General features: G+C 39.1%; 1 pseudogene; it reads left to right on the plus strand.

The window, feature by feature from the left end:
* The first annotated feature begins 211 nt into the window (after positions 1–211).
* LOC130887147 (F-box only protein 34-like) lies at positions 212–2,028 on the plus strand (annotated as a pseudogene).
* Positions 2,029–6,878: the final 4,850 nt, after the last annotated feature.

Raw genomic sequence — 6,878 nt, forward strand, 5'->3', positions numbered from 1 at the left:
GGGGGCTGGGAGAGGAGACTCTTAGATGCATGCAGGTCACAGTGTTTGGACTACACAGCACAGCAGCAGAAACAAGAGAGGGCCTGCCTCATCAGTGTGCAAAGAGGAAACCATCTCACAAAAGTTGCCTTCTGACTTCCATTCTTAACCCTTGAACACACACAATTCATCTCAAAAATACTTTTAAATAAATAACAATCTAGAAAAAGACATGGTGGCAGAAGCCATAAGGTGATAAAGCAAATTTTCTTTTTTATGTGAGTGACAGGGGATATGGAGTGTGTGTTGGGAAGCCCCTGTCAATGATACATATGGTTGCCTTCCTTTAGCAGTGAGCCACTGCTCTGTTAACTATCTGTGTGGAAACACTGTACAAATTCACCTTCAACTGTGAAGATCTCTGGTCAGTCCAGAGGTAGCCACCTGTGCCTGAGTTCTTCTCTGGCCCAGGACCCTGAAAAGAACCTCTAGAAAGAAAAAATCATGAGGCTAGTAGTCACAGAGCAAGGCAGTCCCTGTCCTTGACAGTCAGATTGGAGACTGAATGCCTGAAACACCAGGGCCAATGGGAACCCAGAAGCTTGTCAGGGGATAGACCAGCTTCTATTGAAAAGTAGGTAGGGGCCAGGCAGTGGTGGTACACACCTTTAATCCTAGCACTCTGGAGACTGAAGCAGGCGTATCTCTGTGAGTTCGAGGACAGTCTGATCTACAGAGGAAATTCCAGGACAGCCAGAACTACACACAGAGAAACCCTGTCTCGACAAATACAAAAGAAAGGAAGGAAGGGAGGGAGGAAAGAAGGAATGAATGTAGAAAGGAAGGAAGGGAGGGAGGGAAGGAAGGAAAAAAGGGAAGGAAGGAAGAGAATAAAGAAACAAAGAAAAGTAGGTGGATATTGCTTACAAATGGAGCTCAGGCTGATGGAGACAGCACCTCAGACATTCCTAACACCCAGGTACTTCTAATGCAGTTGGTGTCTGTGGGTGGAGGATCCTCCTCAGATGACCATTGTTCTGCAGGTGACTAAGCCCAAGACAATACTTCTCGGGGCCGTCCCTCATTGCTAGCAGGTGTGAGCTTCCACGTGGACACAGAATTACACCCAGGTCAGCAAACAGCTGTGAAAAACTGCAATGATGTAGAAACGGCAGATGAACTTGATGAACTACCATTTTCTTCTCACACTTCTCGATAAGCTAGTGAATTATGCACATACACCATTAGTTGTATTAGAAGAGTGCTTGTACCACTCAGGAGCCACAGTCCTGACCAGAGGAAGAAACCTGTGTGCATCAACAACACTGTGTGCACAGTAGAGAAAGGCCAACCATCTGCTTTAGACTCCCTTAAAGAAACTCTGCTGGGGATGGTTTTTTGTTTGTTTGTTTCTTTGCTTGTTTGTTTTCTGTGACCTGGATGGGACCAGTCAGTGTGCTCCCAGTTGAATGAACATACAGGACAAGACGCTTCAGAAGCCGGTCTGCTTTAGGATGCTGCTGAAGAAACATATACAAGGAGTTAAATGATTCTCTGGAGCCATTTGTCCCAGCAGCCTCTGTGGGGGAAGTACATCACCTATGCTTGAGACATCCAGTTGGAAGAGGTGGGTGTCTCAGGACTTCCTGCAGACCTGGTTTAAAATCCAGCAGCTTCTAGAGCATCAGTAATACATGGCATACCTACTGGTGGGAAAGTGTCAGGTTACTCCCCACCAGGCATTTAGGGGTTCTTAAATGAACTCATTGAATACTGCAACAAAAAGCCAGCAGATTCTCAGTCTGTCCAAGACCCACACTATAGATAAGATCCTTGTAAGCAGTGCAGGAAAAAAGTATGCACCACAAGACCTATTGTGAGGCACTGCCTTATGGGCATTGGGAATGGATGTGCTATTGCTGGTCTCAGGGTCTCAGAAGGATTTTCCTGGCTGTTAGATGGACTTTTGTGACAATCACTGGTTACCTGCCTGCCTGTCACAGTTTTAATGGGGCAATCCATAAAAAAATCAAGAGGAACCAAGAATGAATAGTACTGAAGTCCATGAGAAAGGCCACAGAAGGACTGGGAAACACCTGAGGGAATTTTAGGCATGTGAACTCATCCCCACCCTTGCAGAATCTGCCCAAATGCTCGGGCATTTTTTTAATTATTTTGTTTGTTTGTTTGTTTTTTGTTTTTGTTTTTGTTTTTTTGTTTTTTTGTTTTTTTTTTTTTTTTTTTTTTTTTTTTTTTTTTTTTGAGACAGGGTTTCTCCGTAGCTTTGGGACCTGTCCTAGAACTAGCTCTTGTAGACCAGGCTGCAACTCACAGAGATCCGCCTAGCTCTGCCTCCCGAGATTAAAGGAGTGCGCCACCACCGCCTGGCCCTACATTTTATAAATTCTTAATTAGCCCTCTGTACAAGAGATTAATCCCGTGGTTTTATATAGCAGTACCTCGCATGGAACCCAGAGTGGTGTTCCATGGCTTCAGCCATTCATCTGTGAGGCTCTGCCTGTTGTCCCTGATCAGGGACATTCAGAGGCCACCAGGCCATCTCCACACAAGAGATCCCGAATTCTTCCAGCGCTGGCTCCATGTCTGAAGAGAGTGGAAAGGAAAATAAAACCTCTGGATGAAAACTGTGACTGAGAAAGAAAAGGTGAGCACCTGACCTTAGACCTTAATCCTGTGAAAATGATGTTTGGGCTTAGAAATAGATTTTATATCCTGTGTTGTTCACAGTGTGTACAATGGCTGTGCTTTTAGAGGGTTGTGAAAGTGCACATTACACTTAAGCACCGTTATTTACTTAATTAAATTAATTAAACTTAATCAACACAATGCAGCTAGGTAGGTATTGCAGCTACTGTTGTGTTGTCTCCCCAAAATTTATACATTCTGTATAAAATATAAATGTTCTCCAAATAAACTATGAATGCTTTATATAAAAAAGAACTAGACATAAAGAAAATATAAGTATGTAACATATTAAACCTCTAAAATTATGTTTCAGAAGCAATCAATCAAAATAATTCTGGAAATTGAGATAGACAATATTTTAAAGGTATTAGAAATAGAATATTAAAATCTGTCTTGTTTATTTCAGATGCCATCCTCAGATTCAGGGGACTCCATAAAACCCATACATATTAGATAGATAGGTAGATGGATAGAAAGATAGATGATAGATAGACAGATAGATGATAGATAGATTGATAGATGATAGACAGATGATAGATAGATAGATAGATAGATAGATAGATAGATAGATAGATAGATAGATAGATAGATAGATGATAGACAGATAGACAGACAGACAGACAGACAGACAGACAGACAGATAGATAGATGATACAATCCTTCTCATTTTCACCTGAACTGCTCCATGCTGGCTGAACCCAAGCTGCTTGTCTGAACTATAGCAAAAGACTGCAGTAGGTGAATTACTGGCCCCAGATCTTCCATTCTTTAGTCATGCCTTTTGCTGTTATTAAACTTGAACGATCCGAGTAACTTCTTAAATGGTCTAATAGAAATCCAGAGTATTGCCCGATGTCTTAATGGGAGGCACTGTCTTATTACTTTCCTTGGTTAATGCAAATTTAGAACATGGGAGAGACTTGTGCTTGAGGTATTCCCCAGAAAATATATCTGACTAGTTTTTTTTCCCCAAGAGGATGAGAATTTGTGAAGTTTAGTCAGATCAATCCAACTTAACTTGGAAGGTGCATGAGCCAAAAACTACAGATGATTGAACAAGCAGACAGGATCCCAAACAGAGACATCACTTTTCTCATTGCTGATCTAGAGTCTCCCATTAGTATGGGCTAAAGAAAAGGCATAGCCATCACTACAGAAACTGTAGAGAACTACATCCAGTAGAAAGCTCTCTCCCATCCTCTAAAATCGTGTCTATATATACCAGAGAAGTCGCTTTTATCTCATTGTATCGAATTTGTGCTTTTTTAATTTTCTATTGCAGAAATTTCTTTGGCATTGCTAATAACAAAAAAAAAAAGAATGTCTTTGCTTCAACATTGTGTTCACATTAGTGGATTTTAGATGATTTTTGACAATAGGAACAAATTCAAGCATGATAAATTAGAGATAAGACAAGTAATTCTGTTCCCAGCTCCCAATGTTAAAGAAGTATCCATCCAGGAAACCCCAGTCAGCTGAGAACCCGTCTGCATGGTGCATATTTCTTTACAAATAATAATCATTATTTTGTGTCTTACAGAATGAAAACAAAACCATTTTTATACATGGCAACATGACATCTGTGTTTTAGTTTTAGAGACTGTCACTCAAAGATTCATAAACACATTTCAGCCTTTAAAAATAAACTTTAAGTTATATATTAATAATCAAGGACATTGTTAAGTAAGATTTCATTTAAACTATATCCAAAGACAATTTGTCTTTCAACTTTTTGAAATGCCCTCCTTAGCTAATGGAATTTCAGATGTCTGTATTTCTTCCTTGAACTTAAAGTATTTAACAAAAGGCTGAGATTGATAGTAATCAAAACATTATAAGGAAATATTATAATTAGAAAGAAATACATATTTAATGATTAAGAATTTATAAAAGTCTATGAATAGGCAATATATTCCCTTTCATATTTGATCTTTTTCTAAAGAAATTATTTATGCTTCATATACATTCCTTAGAATGCTAAACTTGTCAACCCAAATATCAGACAAAATCTTCATGTTAATTGACCCAAAACCACTTAAGTGATCAGAGATTGTATCTTTTAAATCATCCATCATAATCCAATTCATTTCCCCATCCCTTCATATCTACCCTTTGCCTTTGAAACCAACCCCACAAAATAAAATTTAATACAAATTAAAGAAAAAGAAAAAATAAACAAATAAAAATCTTGTCATAAATCTCATTAAGAAAGCTATATATATACATATATACATATACATATATATATATATATATTCAAGTATTCTTTGCAAAGAGTCATTGCTCTGGTCAAGGCCTCTGATTTTTGCCACGCTATCAATGCTGGCCCTCACTGGGACTCACTCCTCTTTGGTATCCTGCTGTTGTCCTGTGTATTAGAGATCCTGCGGCCTTGGATCTACAGGTCATGCCAATTCATGTGTTCCAAGAGATCACAGATGGGGTAGATCTTAGGATGGGCCAACTCATAACCCTAGTTCTGGATGTGGGTAGTTGCACGGTTGGTCAGCCCACCAGTTGTAGTGACTTTCGAATGCTATTAAATATCACCATCCTAACCAGAAAATCCTACTCGGAATGCTTGGAATTTGATTATTTGTGTATTTGTGTTTTCATTTTTCTTGCCACTTTTTTTTCTGCTGTTGTCTTCTTCAAACAAAATTAACCATTGAGCATAAATACAGCCCCCTCCCTTTTTTCTGACAATACCTTACAAGATCCCTGATTTCTGCTTAACAGAGAAATATCCTTTTCATCCCAGACACCTACCTTTTCAGATTTCACTAGTGTTCAGGAGGAGTCCTGCCACAGATGTTATAGGACATTTGCCCAGGTAAAACAATCACATCCAGGTCCCATCCCTTCTAAAGCTAAGAGACATGCAGATTAGGGTGTATAAACTATGTAAGAACCAGAAGAGTGCGTGAAGAGCTAAGAAATTCCATTCGCTGGACTCAGTATAACTATTATAATAATCAATATATGTCAACTCTACTTATCTTCACTGAGCCAACACATAAGACCAACCCTATCAACAATCAGTCAAGGAACGTGGGAAGAGGCTCATGTCTATAAATAGTATCTGGGAGTGGGGAATCACTGTGTTCAATTGTTTGCTCCTACCTGACCCCCTTATGCTCCAGGAGGTAGTTCCAAACCCATGGTCATGTAGATAGACCTGGTTAATCTTGGTGGGTAAGAAAACAAAATGAATAGACCCATGTGTATGAAAGAGATTTGTGGGAATTACAGGCATGGACTAGGGTGGGTGGAAAGTAGGAGGTAAGAATGGTCAGTATGCAAAGTACACATATGTCAAATTTAAAGAATTTTAGGGATGATTTATAATGTATAAAATGAATAAAGAGTAATCATACCCTATAACAGTTCTTTTCTGAATTGTTCAGAGGAGAGACCCAAAGTAGATGTATCTGGGCCGAAACAGTCTGCATTTGTATTCATTGCTGAGGATAAATGTTATCCTTAGCCTTATCTTACTGGCACAATTATAGTTTTGGTAATTTTCAAGCCACCTACATTTGAATCTGGCCTCATTTAAAAGTTGCTACAAGAGGGAAAACTGTCTAATAAGGAGGCCCAGCAGAGATAGTCGTGGTCAATGTGAGCTCTCTAACTGCACAAAATAGGCCCTGAAGAATTCTTTCAGCTTCCCAATTAAGCACAATGGAAGCTGATGCTATTTGCTGTGAAGTGTGAAAGAAAAACAGGATTTTGATCAGAAATTCTCCAGTTCTAGTTCATCCTTGGCCAAATGCCTCCAGAACTGCATTTACATTCTTGATAATGTTCCAGTGAAAATACAATTTATTTTATATGACTTGTCATTTCCTATAGCCCTGGCTGGCTTGCTCAGGCTAAACTTTTTAATTGAATAATTCAAGCATCTGATGAAAATTATAAGTTTGCATTGGTAACAAGCAAAAATCAGACATCACACAAAAGCTTTAACCATGAAAGCAATTATAGGTCACGGATTCATGCTCTTAACCAGCTGCCATGACCAAGGCAGCTAGCATATATAGTTTTTTCTCATTGGACACATAAATAAACATTAAGAATTTCATCCAGATGCTAAACAGGACTGTGAATCCTTGAAGAAAAAAAAATTGTTGCCTTTTTGTACTAATCTGCTTTTACCGCTAAAATGGGCAGTGAAAGTTCTTTGCTAGCAA

The sequence above is a fragment of the Chionomys nivalis genome, chromosome 15 (assembly GCF_950005125.1).
Source record: "Chionomys nivalis chromosome 15, mChiNiv1.1, whole genome shotgun sequence".
In the NCBI taxonomy this organism is placed as follows: Eukaryota; Metazoa; Chordata; class Mammalia; order Rodentia; family Cricetidae; genus Chionomys; species Chionomys nivalis.